Raw genomic sequence first — 16,021 nt, 5'->3', positions numbered from 1 at the left:
TTTTCCTATGAAGTAAACATGCGGTCAAAAGCGCTCTCCATGCAGGTGAAACAAGCCATCCTTAAGCTCTGAAAACAGAAAAAACCCATCCGAGAAATTGCTACAATATTAGGAGTGGCAAAATGTACAGTTTGGTACATCCTGAGAAAGAAAGAAAGCACTGGTGAACTCATCAATGCAAAAAGACGTGGGCGCCCACGGAAGACAACAGTAGTGGATGATCGCAGAATTATCTCCATGGTGAAGAGAAACCCCTTCACAACAGCCAACCAAGTGAACAACACTCTCCAGGAGGTAGGAATATCAATATCCAAATCTACCATAAAGAGAAGACTGCATGAAAGTAAATACAGAGGGTTCACTGCACGGTGCAAGCCATTCATAAGTGTCAAAAATAAAAAGGCTAGACTGGACTTTGCTATAAAACATCTAAAAAAGCCAGCACAGTTCTGGAAGAACATTCTATGGACAGATGAAACCAAGATCAACCTCTACCAGAATGATGGAAAGAGAAAAGTATGTTGAAGGCGTGGTACAGCTCATGATCCAAAGCATACCACATCATATGTAAAACACAGCGGAGGCAGTGTGATGGCTTGGGCATGCATGGCTGTCAGTGGCACTGGGTCACTAGTGTTTATTGATGATGTGACACAGGACAGAAGCAGCAGAATGAATTCTGAGGTATTCAGAACCATACTGTGTGCTCAGATCCAGCCAAATGCAGCCAAACTGATTGGTCGTCGTTTCATACTACAGATGGACAATGGCCCAAAACATAAAGACAAAGCAACCCAGGAGTTTATTAAAGCAAAGAAGTGGAATATTATTGGATGGCCAAGTCAGTCACCTGATCTCAACCCAATTGAGCATGCATTTTACTTGTTAAAGACTAAACTTCAGACAGAAAGGCCCACAAACAAACAGCAACTGAAAACCACCGCAGTCAAGGCCTGGCAGAGCATCAAAAAGGAGGAAACACAGCATCTGGTGATGTCCATGAGTTCAAGACTTCAGGCAGTCATTCCCAACGAAGGGTTTTCAGCCAAGTATTAAAAATGAACATTTTATTTAAAATTATTGAATCTGTCCAATTAATTTTGGTCCCTTTAAAAACAGGGTGGCACATATTAAGGAGCTGAAACTCCTAAACCCTTCATCCAATTTTAATGTGGATATCCTCAAATGAAAGCTGAAAGTCTGAACTTCAACTGCATCTGAATTGTTTTGTTTAAAATTCATTGTGGTAATGTCTATAACCAAAATGAGAAAAATGTTGTCTCTGTCCAAATATATATGGACCTAACTGTATAAAGATTGTAAGTTTGAACATTGCTATTTTTTTTCAAAATTTTCACCACATTTGCGATGTTTTCTGAAATAAATGCAAGTCATATCAATGAAATTTTATTGGTGCTGATTATTAAAGGTACAAAAACCAGTGTGAAAACTGCATGATTTTATGTAATTTTTTCACACTGCACAAGCAGAGATGGGGGCACAGGAAGAGTAGCGGGTGGGTGGGTCAGCAGGTGGGGAAATGGGAGGTCAGATGTGATAATGGGAGGTCTTATAGGCGAGTAGGAGGAAAGGCGTGCACAACTCTTATTTTTTGGGCCCTCAACTCCTGCATATAATGTGCCGCAAGAGTCATGGGTGCGCAGGCCTCTTAGGAACAAAGCGTCACTGATGTCAGATGAGGCTGGCCCCCTGTTTTATGACCATGCAATGTAAGTAGCTGCGGTTGTGAGTGACTGGGGCCCTGGGGCTTAATAAAGCAAAGTAATTAGCCTGGGTCACAGCGTGCCACACAGTGTGCCAGGCCATTTATACAGTGGCTCACCAATAAGTAAGAAACAGCCGCACTCAAGTTTTGTAGTTTTTTCAAATGCGAGGGGGTAATTTACTATTTTCACCACAGTGATATAGCAAAGCTGAGGTCACCACAATAATATAGCGCTGCTGAGGTAACGTTTCTGCCCCGTGATGGGCCTTTGTCAAACCTCACTAGAAAAACAATAAGAATTGTAATATATTAATAATAGGAAAAAAAAATCATATGCAGGAAGGTGCTGTACAATAATTAAATACAACTATTGCAGAATGAAGCTATAAACAGTGACATCCATCAATATAATGCATACATTTTATATACATAGATACATAAATTGCCCATAATTAAATTCACGTAATATGCATTCCGTAGTGCAGACATCAAAAATGACGTACAAATAGGCGGATGGCGTCAGAAGATAAGATTCTGCATAGACAAAATATAAATATAGATACTGGCAGTGTAAATAGAGCGACTGACCTTGTTGTAGAAATAATAGTGGTAATATATTACAATTCTTATTGTTTTTCTAGTGAGGTTTGACAAAGGCCCACCACGGGGCCGAAACGTTACCTCCGCATTGCTATATTATTGTGGTGACCTCAGCTTCGCTATATCACTGTGGTGAAAAAAATAAATTACCCCCTCGCATTTGAAAAATCGACAAAACTTGAGTGCGGCTGTTTCTTACTTATTGGTGATTTAACTGGATGCTATCCAAGTTCAGCCTGCACCTGCCTGCTTTGACCTGAGTGCACGCCATTTCTATCTCTATACAGTGGCTCAGTCATGCTGCCTGAGCACAGGCTGTGCAGTGTGTCTTACTCAGTCCAGGCCCCCCTCCTTGCTTCTGCTCACCGGGCCCCATACACCAGTAATGGCAGTAATGGCCTGATGGCAGCCATGAGTACAGGTACAGTGTGTACTCCAGTTTGTAGTCACTTTCATTTAAAACATTTAGGATTTACACAAATAATGCTGTAGATTATCTTTGATAAGGTAATGATGCCAAAATTAAAGTCGTTTATTAATTAGGACTATTCTGGAATTTTTTTTTCAATCCTAAACCTTTCATACCCACAACTGTAGTATATATATTTTGCAATGAGTGTTTAATATGTGCTTTGTATCAGCTGGTATTTATTAACAGTATATTGATAATTTGATCTAAGTCTTCACAATGCAGTAGCAGGTTTTTTGTTGAAAAAAACATTTGAAATGTGCAATAATGTGCGAAAAGCAGTGTTGTGTAGGTAAATGTTTTATGAAAGTACATCTTGCCCATTCCCTTTTACATGTTAAGTGATAAATGACCCAATTTACTTTGGAAATTCGCTACAGGAGTAAACATTCAGTACCATTAATTTACAGCTTCGTAGCTCATATTTACAACCCCTTGACTGGCATAATGTTTTTTTATTATTTTTCCACTGTTTTCAAAGAAAATGTTTTGTAGTTTTTTCAAATGCGAGGGGGTAATTTACTATTTTCACCACAGTGATATAGCGAAGCTGAGGTCACCACAATAATATAGCGCTGCTGAGGTAACGTTTCGGCCCCGTGATGGGCCTTTGTCAAACCTCACTAGAAAAACAATAAGAATTGTAATATATTAATAATAGGAAAAAAAAAATCATATACAGGAAGGTGCTGTGCAATAATTAAATACAACTATTGCAGAATGAAGCTATAAACAGTGACATCCATCAATATAGTGCATACATTTTATATACATAGATACATAAATTGCCCATAATTAAATTCGCGTAATATGCATTCCGTAGTGCAGACATCAAAAATGACGTACAAATAGGCGGATGGTGTCAGAAGATAAGATTCTGCATAGACAAAATATAAATATAGATACTGGCAGTGTAAATAGAGCGACTGACCTTGTTGTAGAAATAATAGTGGTAATATATTACAATTCTTATTGTTTTTCTAGTGAGGTTTGACAAAGGCCCACCACGGGGCCGAAACGTTACCTCCGCATCGCTATATTATTGTGGTGACCTCAGCTTCGCTATATCACTGTGGTGAAAAAAATAAATTACCCCCTCGCATTTGAAAAATCGACAAAACTTGAGTGCGGCTGTTTCTTACTTATTGGTGATTTAACTGGATGCTATCCAAGTTCAGCCTGCACCTGCCTGCTTTGACCTGAGTGCACGCCATTTCTATCTCTATACAGTGGCTCAGTCATGCTGCCTGAGCACAGGCTGTGCAGTGTGTCTTACTCAGTCCAGGCCCCCCTCCTTGCTTCTGCTCACCGGGCCCCATACACCAGTAATGGCAGTAATGGCCTGATGACAGCCATGAGTACAGGTACAGTGTGTACTCCAGTTTGTAGTCACTTTCATTTAAAACATTTAGGATTTACACAAATAATGCTGTAGATTATCTTTGATAAGGTAATGATGCCAAAATTAAAGTCGTTTATTAATTAGGACTATTCTGGAATTTTTTTTTCAATCCTAAACCTTTCATACCCACAACTGTAGTATATATCTTTTGCCATTAATGTTTAATATGTGCTTTGTATCAGCTGGTATTTATTAACAGTATATTGATAATTTGATCTAAGTCTTCACAATGCAGTAGCAGGTTTTTTGTTGAAAAAAACATTTGAAATGTGCAATAATGTGCGAAAAGCAGTGTTGTGTAGGTAAATGTTTTATGAAAGTACATCTTGCCCATTCCCTTTTACATGTTAAGTGATAAATGACCCAATTTACTTTGGAAATTCGCTACAGGAGTAAACATTCAGTACCATTAATTTACAGCTTCGTAGCTCGTATTTACAACCCCTTAACTGGCATAATGTTTTTTTATGATTTTTCCACTGTTTTCAAAGAAAATGACAAATAATATAATGAGAATGAAGAGCATTTCTTGAGGGACATCCTGCAGGGTGACTCATGTTCCAGCAACAAAAAACGAAATATGAAGTGTCAAATCTAGTGCCAGTGTTGTGTTTTAAGATGTATTAATGTGGCTGCTAAGACAGTGTATTTACTTATTCCTATCAATGGGAGACAGAATGCATTAATCCACTGGAACTGAAAGCAGCACTTTGTATGTGAATCCAGTATCCTCAATAGATTTTTTTTTATTCCAGCATATTTCATGAATATCTTCAGAAAACAGAAGAAAACTTTTCACATCCTATTCTCCTAGAAGATAAGATTGAAAATTAACTTCTGGATGAGCATCTTGGGGGCACTCTGTTTTGTCACAATAAATAACCATCACTTGATGTCATTTTGCTTCTTGAAGAAACATGCGAAAAATATACTTGATAATTTAGGACAAGTGGTTTAATTTATTTTTTTAATTAAAAAATGTCATTCCCTGATTATTTTTTTTTCAACAGCTTTAGAATATGGAAATGAAGGTGGTTAAATGTGGCTAGCATTCTTTTGTTCATTTCTTAAGACTTGGGAACTTCTTTTCAATATGAAAAGTATGTGTTAGAGGAAAAAAAACGGGAACAAAACAGTCAATGCAGATTTCCTTTTTATGTTTAGAAATTGAAAGAAGAGGAAATCAATTATGAGGTCTACCTGAATTTTATTTTCACACCAAAAACCAAATTACTCAGCAAACTTATCACTTGCTAGTGCATGCCTTGGTATTAAAGAAAACAATCAGGCCGGTAGGATTAATCTCTGACAGCTGCCTTATCTTTAACTTGCACCTTTGTTATTTTCTGATGAGCTTCTTTTTTTCTATTGCTGCCACGTTGTTCCATACCTCACTGCCTTCTTTCATTTTATCATCAGGCTGAAGCCAAAGACCTTTCAGTTTATTAAAAACCTTATTTAGAAAGAACAAAGGAAGGCAGGCAGGATAGGGGTGGCAAACAATGAGGTCAGACAGTGCATTCCGACAGAAGTCACTCACCTGTTCAGAAAAGTCTTATCAGTTTATGGGGCACATGCTTTCCTGCAAGACAAACCTTGAAATGCCTTTGTGACATAAAAAAACAACAATAAAGTGACATAATTTTAATGTGTGATTGACATGCAACAAACGGTGGATAAGGTCATCTGTAAAAATGCTTAACAGTTTGAGTCCAGGTTTAAAAAAGAACGAAAGGAGGAAAGTCATTTATTTCTCAAACTGCATTGCTAATCCATAATGAAGCAGAATCGCAGGGTTCTGTATTCAGTGCAATAGTCCAAATACAGACCACCTTCTTCATACTTGAATGTTCAGATATAATTAGGACAATTTCAAAGTGCAGTGCAGAATCCCAAAAGTCATCAGCATGCTGTGTTGTGACTGCAATTATAGTAATCAGATAATGCATCCATAACTTAGCTAATTACCCTAAATCAACTTGAAATATAATTTGCGGATTTGCAGAGCTTTGCTTTTTTTCTTTTGCAATGTGAACGAACAGAAACAAGAGCTCTGATTGAATGTGCTTTAGATATTTTTTTTCACTTACTATTTGATTTAGTCTAGATAAAACAACCAATCAAACAAGAATGGTAACTTTGCACAGTTTTTTTTTTAATAGAATATTATTCTTAATTACACCTTGCTATTGTAACTTCTAGCTTTTGGGCACTTATGTAGGATTTTTTTTTATAGGTCCATTTATACTACTGGTCTCCAACTATAGGCCAGAGGACATTATTTGGTCCGTTTGAGCTCAAGGCTCACACCACAAAAAAAGGGCATAGCTAGAGGCACCGCTGGTTTTAGGCAAAGTGGGGCCCTGGGCATAAGTTCAAAATGGGGCTGCAAATGCTAACATATTGCACCATCACAGAAACATTTCGGTTGTATTTACATGCGCTGATTTCAGGCTGCTAAACGAGCGTGATCGACAATATTGAAGTTGTTTGATGCTTGTTTCCCAGCCTCTTTACACCGGGTGAGGAACAATGATGGGGGCAGAATGATCACTAGTAGATCAATCTGTCCCCGTACAGTATCATGTTATCAGCAGCATATCTGCAGTCTTCACTGGACGATGTGCTGCTGAGAACAATTATTTTTTTTCTGGCATAACCAATCCAATCACTCGATGATTAGGCAGCATTTTGCTTGTTTAGTATAATACACCCCAAAGTCCTCCATATAGTATAATGCACCCCATAGTCCTCCATATAGTGTAATGTTCACCACAGTCCTCCTTGTTGTATAATGCACACGCCATAGTCCTCCATATTGTATAATACACTACCTATAGTCCTCAATATAGTATTTTACACTCTCCATATTCATCCATATAGTATAATACACTCCCCATAGTATAATACACTCCACATAGTCATCCATATAGTATAATACACTCCCCATAGTATAACACACTTCTCATAGTCATCCATATAGTATATGACACTCCCCATAGTCCTCCAAATAGTATAATACACTCCCCATATTCTTCCATATAGTATAATACAACCCCAAAGGCCCCAATATAGTATAATATCCTCCCTTTAGTCCCTCATATAGTATAATCCACCCCCACAATCCTCTATGTAGTACAATGCTCTCCCCATAGTACTCCATATAGTATAATACACTCCCCATTTGCCTCCATAAAGTACATTACCCTCCCCTTAGTCCTCCATATAGTATAATGCACACCCCATAGTCCTCCATGTAGTACAGTGCACTCCCCATAGTATAATGCACCCCATCATTCTTCGATTAGTATAATACAGTCCCCATAGTCCTCCATTTAGTATAAAACATGCCCCATAGTCCTCCATATAGTATAATGCACGCCTCCACATAGTCCTCCATATAGTATGGCACATTCCAAATAGTCCTCCATATAGTATAATACTCTCCACATATTCCTCCACATAGCATAATAATACACTCCCCATTGTCTGCCATATATTAAAATATACTACTTTGTCCTCGATATAGCATAATACACAACTCAGTCCTCCATATAGTATAACACTCCTCATAGTCCTCCATATAGCATAATGCACCCCCATAGTCCTCAATGCAGTACAATGAACTCCCCATAGTATAATGTACCCCATCGTTCTTCATATAATATAATGCATTTTCCATCATCCTTGATACAGTACAATGCAGGTCCCATATAGTATTATGCAATATAATGCAGCCTCCCTCATATATATATGCAGCCTCCCTCATAGAGTATAATGCAGCCCCCATAGAATATAATGCAGCCCCCCATAGAATATAATGCAGTCCTATTGTATTATGGCCACCATGTACTCACTCACTGATATATATATATATAAAAAAAATACAATACTCACCTCTCCTACTCGTTCCCCCACTGTTCCAGGCTCTGTAGAGCATCTCAACAGCTGCACTGTCCAGAGTAAGAAAGAAATGTGGATATTATCCACGCTGCTGAATGAGACATTAATCCAGACGTGATGAAATAAAAGATAGTGGTTTAATCATGGCACAGCATGGTGAGAGATGAAGTGATGTCATCACGCACCCGCTTTGTCAGAGGCAGAGGGGAATGATGAAGGAGGGAGCGTCATCTGATGCTTTCTCCTCCATTACTTACTTCAATTGTATCAGCATCTATGATGCTGATACAATTGAATATGGTGTGATGGGGGTGGCACTGTCACCGGGCCCCCCAGACTGATAGCAGCCACTGGTTGGGTGCTCCAGGGGAGCATGGGCCCTAGGCAGCTTCCTAGTTTCCCAGTCCGTAATGCTGGCCCTGGCTAGAGGAGATGCAGCACCAACCACCACTCTATCACAGTTTTATATATACAGTGGGGCAAAAAAGTATTTAGTCATTTAGCAATAGTGCAAGTTCCACCACTTAAAAAGATGAGAGGCGTATGTAATTTACATCATAGGTAGACCTCAACTATGGGAGACAAACTGAGAAAAAAAAATCCAGAAAATCACATTGTCTGTTTTTTTATCATTTTATTTGCATATTATGGTGGAAAATAAGTATTTGGTCAGAAACAAAATTTCATCTCAATACTTTGTAATATATCCTTTGTTGGCAATGACAGAGGTCAAACGTTTTCTGTAAGTCTTCACAAGGTTGCCACACACTGTTGTTGGTATGTTGGCCCATTCCTCCATGCAGATCTCCTCTAGAGCAGTGATGTTTTTGGCTTTTCGCTTGGCAACACGGACTTTCAACTCCCTCCAAAGGTTTTCTATAGGGTTGAGATCTGGAGACTGGCTAGGCCACTCCAGGACCTTGAAAAGCTTCTTACGAAGCCACTCCTTCGTTGCCCTGGCGGTGTGCTTTGGATCATTGTCATGTTGAAAGACCCAGCCACGTTTCATCTTCAATGCCCTTGCTGATGGAAGGAGGTTTGCACTCAAAATCTCACGATACATGGCCCCATTCATTCTTTCATGTACCCGGATCAGTCGTCCTGGCCCCTTTGCAGAGAAACAGCCCCAAAGCATGATGTTTCCACCACCATGCTTTACAGTAGGTATGGTGTTTGATGGATGCAACTCAGTATTCTTTTTCCTCCAAACACGACAAGTTGTGTTTCTACCAAACAGTTCCAGTTTGGTTTCATCAGACCATAGGACATTCTCCCAAAACTCCTCTGGATCATCCAAATGCTCTCTAGCAAACTTCAGACGGGCCCGGACATGTACTGGCTTAAGCAGTGGGACACGTCTGGCACTGCAGGATCTGAGTCCATGGTGGCGTAGTGTGTTACTTATGGTAGGCCTTGTTACATTGGTCCCAGCTCTCTGCAGTTCATTCACTAGGTCCCCCCGCGTGGTTCTGGGATTTTTGCTCACCGTTCTTGTGATCATTCTGACCCCACGGGGTGGGATTTTGCGTGGAGCCCCAGATCGAGGGAGATTATCAGTGGTCTTGAATGTCTTCCATTTTCTAATTATTGCTCCCACTGTTGATTTCTTCACTCCAAGCTGGTTGGCTATTGCAGATTCAGTCTTCCCAGCCTGGTGCAGGGCTACAATTTTGTTTCTGGTGTCCTTTGACAGCTCTTTGGTCTTCACCATAGTGGAGTTTGGAGTCAGACTGTTTGAGGGTGTGCACAGGTGTCTTTTTATACTGATAACAAGTTTAAACAGGTGCCATTACTACAGGTAATGAGTGGAGGAAAGAGGAGACTCTTAAAGAAGAAGTTACAGGTCTGTGAGAGCCAGAAATCTTGATTGTTTGTTTCTGACCAAATACTTATTTTCCACCATAATATGCAAATAAAATGATAAAAAAACAGACAATGTGATTTTCTGGATTTTTTTTCACAGTTTGTCTCCCATAGTTGAGGTCTAACTATGATGTAAATTACAGACGCCTCTCATCTTTTTAAGTGGTGGAACTTGCACTATTGCTGAATGACTAAATACTTTTTTGCCCCACTGTATATTGTATAACGGTTAAGATGCCCTTTTATGGATTTTGCCATGATGCCAAGAACTTTAAGTTGTGCCTCTGATCTTGAAGCTAAGAGTGTTTGCACTGTAGATGCTAAAAATATTGCTTGCTAGAGAGGACAGTTTTTATGTTATTGTACAATTGTACTGCACAGTAGAAGTATTGAAGTGCATAGTGGAATGGCTTGAGAACAATAAAAAATAAAAATGATCAATGTGAATCAAAATTAATATCCCATGAATGTCTGGATTTGGAATGAAACTCAAAATCAAAGTGGAAAATTACAGGCAGATCCAACTTCAGTGGAAATGCCTTAAGACAAGGAAATTATGCTCAGTAGTGGTCAGTAGTGTATGTGGCCTCCACGTGCGTGTATAACCTCCCTACAAGACCAGGGCATGCTCCTGATGAGGCAGCAGATGTTCTCCTGAGGGATCTCCTCTCGAACCTGGATTAAAGCATTAGTCAACTCCTGGACAGTCTGTGGTGCAACGTGGCGTTGGTGGATGGAATGAGACATGATGTCCCAGATGTGCTCGATTGGATTCAGGTCTGGGGAACAGGCAGGCCAGTCCATAGCATCAATGCTTTCATCATGTAGGAACTGCTGACACACTTCAGCCACATGAGGCCTAGCATTGTCATGCATCAAAAGGAACCTAGGGCCCACTGCACCTGCATATGGTCTCTGTCATGATCTACACTCTGTTCCTGTCTTATATGTTACTTTGTGTAGGGGTTGTGCTGGGCAGTGCTGCATCATCTGTGTTCACTTTCCTTGATTAGTCTTCTACTTAAGCATGCTAGTGGAGCGCCCCCACATGTAAGGGCAATGGGGTACTCGGTACTGGGTCTATCTCTCTCTGTTCTGGGGATGTCACGGTGGCCCGACCCGGTCCGTGGCCCTTCTGAGGGGCGTCCAATTAAAGGCAGAGTTTGTACGGTGTTCATGACTCCACCTGTGGTATTCGGTCAGGGTGACCGACGCTGCTTAGGGGTCCGCTGGGGTGATGTTATGGCAGCTAGATGGTATACCTTCCCACAGGTGAAGTATGTCCCCAGGGCTTCCCAGATATGTAGGTGGTGATGGTGGACGATGCAAGGCGCAATGAATAACGAGGACACAAAGGTTGCAGTCTCTTTACCTTTTACTGAAGACTTCAGGGTCCACAGTCCAGAGTACCGTTCACAGGGCAGGCAGAGTCCGGCCGGTCCGAAGGCACATCCAGAGCTCCCTTATCCAGGTGGAAATCAGTAGCCTTCCTACTAGCGCCTGTGTGTTGTAGTACCTCCCTGCTGAGCACCACGGGATAGTCCTCACAACTTTCGTGGATGTTTCTGATGTTCTCTCTCTCTGTCCCCCAGATGGTATGGATAGGACAACCCGTATGACGGGGTAGGCCTGGAGCTTATTTATAGGGACCCTAGAGACACCCCTCTCCCACAATTTGCCTCAGTGTCTTCTTAGGTATTTAGGTCGGGCAGCTAACTTGGAATTAACTGTCCTGCCGGTCTCTGAAGTAATACGTAGAGTCAATTACTCCCTCGGTGTTCCGGCCACCGGCTATGCGCCTCAGAAGGAGGCTGCCGATCTCGGGGCAGAACTCCTCCCGGTATTATCTCCTTGTGCTGTGACTTCGTTTCTCACTCTCCACAATATACTTCGCTTCGTGTCCTTTCTTAGGATGCTGCCGCAATGGAGTGCAGGCACAGCTCTGTAACGTTCTATCTCGTGCTTGACCTCTGTCTGCAGCTCAGATGTTCCTCCTCCTTTCCCTGTCTGCCTGACAGGTCCTCTCTGGGTCTAACCCAGGTAGCTTCCGACTCGATGTTATCGGGTCGAAGCCCAGTCTGCTTCTCCCTCACTTCCTATCCAACCCACCAGTTTTACCCGTGTGTGAGGAGTGCCCTAATAGATAGAAGCAATGCTCCCCCTGGTGGACTGGAGTGTGAAGTGTAGTGTGTGACTGTGATACCTGGCAAGGTGAACTCCTTTAGCACCATCAGACGTAATATCACTCCCCCTGGTGGAAGAGCGACATTACTGCAACGACCAGGACTCTGGGGCGCTGCACTCCCCTTCTATCTACTAAGTGCAAGTACGAAACAGTACTTTTCCTTTAAGGGCGAGTACCCTCTAAAGGTAGACTATAAAACTTCAAAGTGCAACTGAATTTGCTATTCTTCTTTGACTTTCACGTATGCAGGACTATCTGTCTACCCCTACGGGCCTACTGCATTTTTCTTTAGCTTACTCACATGAAACCTAATAATTACTTTAACTTCAATTTTATTTAAAGTACATCATTAAACATTTTCTATGCTTGTGCAGCGCCCCAGAGTCCTGGTCGTTGCAGTACTGATGCTCTGCCGCTATGGGGGGCTGTGGTACGTCTGATGGCACTGAAGGAGTTCATCTGACCAGGTATCACAGACACCAATACATTTCACAGTCTGGCCTCCAGGGGGAGCTAAGGGCACTATGCATTAGGCCACTCCTCACAGTCTGGTAAAACTGGGGGTTGGATAGGAAGTTAGATGAGAAAGCTGACTGGGTTGGAACCAGGCAACACCTTGTGGCAGAGGGTGTTGTAGGGGAAGATTCAGAGGGGTCCCTGTCAGGGGTGGGATCCTGACAGAGGCCTAGCAAACAGAGAGAACGTTACGGGACCGCGCCTGCACGATATAGCGGCGGTACCCTAAGAAAGGACAAGAAGCGAGGTATATTGTGCTGAGTGAGAAACGAGATCAACGCAACAAGGAGAAATACCAGTGGGAGTCGTGCTGTAAGATCGAGGCAACATCCTACTGAGGCGCGTAGCCGGTGGCCGGAACGCCGAGGAAGTATCAGGCTCCAAGCAATACTTCAAACCTACGGCAGGACAGTCAGCTATAGGCGGGCTGTCTCACACCAATCACCTATGAAGACATGGGGGGCACACTAGGAGAAGGGCGACACTAGGGTCCAGGAAGAGCTCCGAGCCTACTCGTCATACGGGTGCGTCCTAGCCATATCATCTGGGGGACAAAGAAGAACATCAGAATCCAGTTGTGAGGGAACACGAGAAACTATTCCGTGAGCACAGCAGGGGAGGACCGCAACACACAAGCGCTAGAAGGTAGGCACAGATTTCCACCTGCAAAGGGAACTCTGGAGGTGCCATCGGACCGGCCGGACTTGCGCAGCCTGGTTGACCATATTCCGGACTGAGGATCCTGAAGCCTTCAGTAAAGAGGTAAAGAGACTGCAACCTGGTGTCCTCATTATTTACTGTGACCAGCACTGCACCACACTACCACCACCATCCACACCCTATTATTTGGGCGCCCCTCAGCAGGGTCACGGACCGGGCCTAGCCACCGTGACAACCCCCAGAGCAGAGACTCAGAGGTCCGGTACCGGGTACCCCTCGGCCCTGCGGCAGTGGGGGCGCTGCAAACTTGGCGTCACGAACAGGATCTACTTAAGCCTGAAGAATCAGGTCATGTGTGCCTTGGAACTGTGCTTTATTATACTTGGACTGTGACTTATTGCAAAGACTGTATATTGCCATTTGCTGCCAAAACCAGCCGCCATTACAGCGCTGAGGAGAGCGCAGGAGGAGAAGAGGGGCGTGGAGTAGGCGTGGACCAGCTGAAGAGCGCGAAAGACAATGGCCGAACAGTCTAAATATTTCTGCATTCTGAGGCCGTGTCCGTCAGCAGCCGAGGTCCGCCTTCTCATCCTCTTTGGAGGGTGGAGACCATGGAGATGGGGCCGAACACGAAAGAGACCGCGGGAAGAAGACACTGGAGAAGGAGCAAAGATGGCGACGCCGGGAGTACCGCGTGGGAACGACCCGACCCAGCATGAGGCTGCACCACCAGACACAGCCCCAGATGCCCCATCGTTGCAGGGACTGGCCCTTACGGAGTTACCTATGGGCAGACCCAACTGGCCGCCATCTGAGGAGTGTGTGGCCACAGCCGAGGCCCGGCAGATAGCACGCCGCCTTGAGGCCGACGCTTGTGTGATCGCTCGGCTGGGTCAGCCTACGGAGGTCCGCCTAACTCCGGTGTCCCCTGCTTCCTACATCCCGGCAGCGGCAGAGTGTGAGTTGCAGGCGCAGGGTCTGAGGATCCTGCCGGAGGCAGAACACCTGCGGTGCCTGATGACAGCATGGTGGAACAGACCCCAGCCTGCAGCCCAGGTCGATCTGACGAGCGTCGAAGAGACCCCGCCGTCACACTGGGGTGTTGTGGTGTCCTTCAACTCCCGGAAAGGAAGGGGAGTTATTCAAGAGATTGGGGAGCCACTACAGGTCCGTGTTGATCGAGAAGAAGTGGAGCCCTGCGGGGGAAGGTACGATTGCGACCTGGAGCCTGGCGACGCAGTGACCTATACCCGGTGGAGGAGGGAAGCTGGCGAAACTGGCTGGATAGCTCGAGGCGTCCAATGGTGCGTCGCACTCCAGGCTGCTGCCGGAACGTCGGAGGACGAGCCCCCTGCAGGGAAGGTGCCGGAGCCCATCCCCACGGAACCTCAGGAGGTCCGGGCCCACCGTGTGCCTCTGGGTCGTGCTCGCCCACAAGCAAGGAGGGCATCCCGAAGAGGGATCCTGTCGTTGCTGGAGCCAGGACCGGTCCTTGTCACGTCAACGCGACCCGTTGGCCGGGTGAGACCCGGAAGGAGACCGCCCCCTGCGCTGCTAGAAACTGAGTAAGCAAGAATGCTTTATCACATGTATATAGTTAACTGTTTGCCTTTCTGATGTTTTTGCTGCTACAACCCGATCAGGGTTAACTCTTAAAGGGATCCCTTTGTTTATCCGGGATCCCTTCCTCTGCTTTTTGTTTTTGTTTCCTGTTTATTCATCATTGAAAGAACTGCTGAATCATGAACAATGCATGATTACAAACTTTTTGTACATAGTTTGCACCTTCTTAAAGGTGCTCTCTCCTGGTTTTACACAAGGAAAGGACTCTTTGCGAAGACACTGGTCTTGGAACCAGCACCGGAGTCCTTACTGCGAACAGACTTGCAGCTTGAGAAGTTGCACTACCTCATAGAGACTTGGTCCCCTCTTAAAGGGGATGTTCACATATTACACTTATGAGCAGTGTTGCCTTAAGATGGTTAAATGGCAATAATGTCTTGAAAGAAGAAGTTAAATGTAGCTAACTAGTTGATTGTGAGAAATGTTTAATGATGTTGATAGAAGAATGAGGACAGAAAGTGAACCCGTACGGGGTTAGTCAGTGAGTCCTCCTAGGAGCCATACAGAGCTGGCTCAGTAGTCCTGAACTGAAAGATGGATGATAAGTTCTATACCGTGTATAGTAGTAGAAAGGCAGTAGGCCCGGGCAGAAAGGGGTGGTCCTGTAACAGAAAGGAGAGGCAGTAGGCCTGGAGCGGATAGGACAGGCGGTCCTGCAGATGTAAAGAAGGAGAATGCAGAAAAGTTGATTAGCCTTATAATGTTTTATAAGAAGGTCTTTAGTGGATTCAGTGAGTACGTCCTTAAAGGCAAAGTTAAATTATTGTTCGAAAATTTGCACTTAGTAGAATACCCGGTTGGGTAAGAGAAGTTATTTATAGTAAGTTATTCAAAGTATTTAACCATGTTTGTAACGTTCAAGTGTCCTCACCTCCCATAAAGGGAAGTCCTGTTCAAGTATACTTATTGTTATTGCATTTCAAAAATTGTATGTCTTTTTGCTGACATGTATTGTTGTTTTCTTCCCAGTCCAGGAGTACAGGAATTAACTGGGGGGGAGTGCAGCGCCCCAGAGTCCTGGTCGTTGCAGTACTGATGCTCTGCCGCTATGGGGGGCTATGGTACGTCTGATGG

Source organism: Ranitomeya variabilis, chromosome 6 (assembly GCF_051348905.1).
Source record: "Ranitomeya variabilis isolate aRanVar5 chromosome 6, aRanVar5.hap1, whole genome shotgun sequence".
In the NCBI taxonomy this organism is placed as follows: Eukaryota; Metazoa; Chordata; class Amphibia; order Anura; family Dendrobatidae; genus Ranitomeya; species Ranitomeya variabilis.
The sequence above is the reverse complement of the archived record's forward strand: the minus strand, read 5'-3'. Positions refer to the sequence as shown.